The sequence below is a fragment of the Bubalus kerabau genome, chromosome 20 (genome assembly GCF_029407905.1).
Source record: "Bubalus kerabau isolate K-KA32 ecotype Philippines breed swamp buffalo chromosome 20, PCC_UOA_SB_1v2, whole genome shotgun sequence".
NCBI lineage: Eukaryota > Metazoa > Chordata > Mammalia > Artiodactyla > Bovidae > Bubalus > Bubalus kerabau.
Genome location: NC_073643.1, coordinates 53,183,161 through 53,183,678, shown reverse-complemented (window position 1 = coordinate 53,183,678; position 518 = coordinate 53,183,161).

Genomic DNA, 518 nt, shown 5'->3' with positions numbered 1-518 from the left:
CGCGCGCGGCGGCCTCCCCCCCTCCCCTGTTCGCCACCCCCCCCTGCTCCGCCACCCCCCGGAGGTGGGTCTGGCGGAGCCGCAGCTGTTACCCGGAGACCGAGGGGCGGAAAACTGCGCCCGCCGCCCGCCCCGCCCGCCGCGGCGCTGCCACCGCCGGGAACAAAGGAGACAAAGCCGCGTCGGCCGGGCCCGGCTCCGCTCCTTCCCCCGCCGCGCCCGCCGGGCCGCCCTCCCCCCGCCCGCCGCCCAGGCCAGGCCGGAAGCAGCCGGGAGAGCCGGGCGCGCGGCCCCGAGCCGCCCGGGACCCCGCATTCCAGCCCTCCCGGCTCTGCACTTGCCGAGGGCGGGGGACTCGACCCCTCGCTCGCTAGGGGGGCGGACGGTGGGGGGAGGGGAGGGGAAAGGGCTGCACCCCGGCGGTTGCCAAGGCAACGCGGATGGCGGCGGGAGGAGAGCGCAGAGCCGAGCCGCGGGACCGGCTGCCCCACCCCGCCCAGTCCCCGCCGTGCCTCACC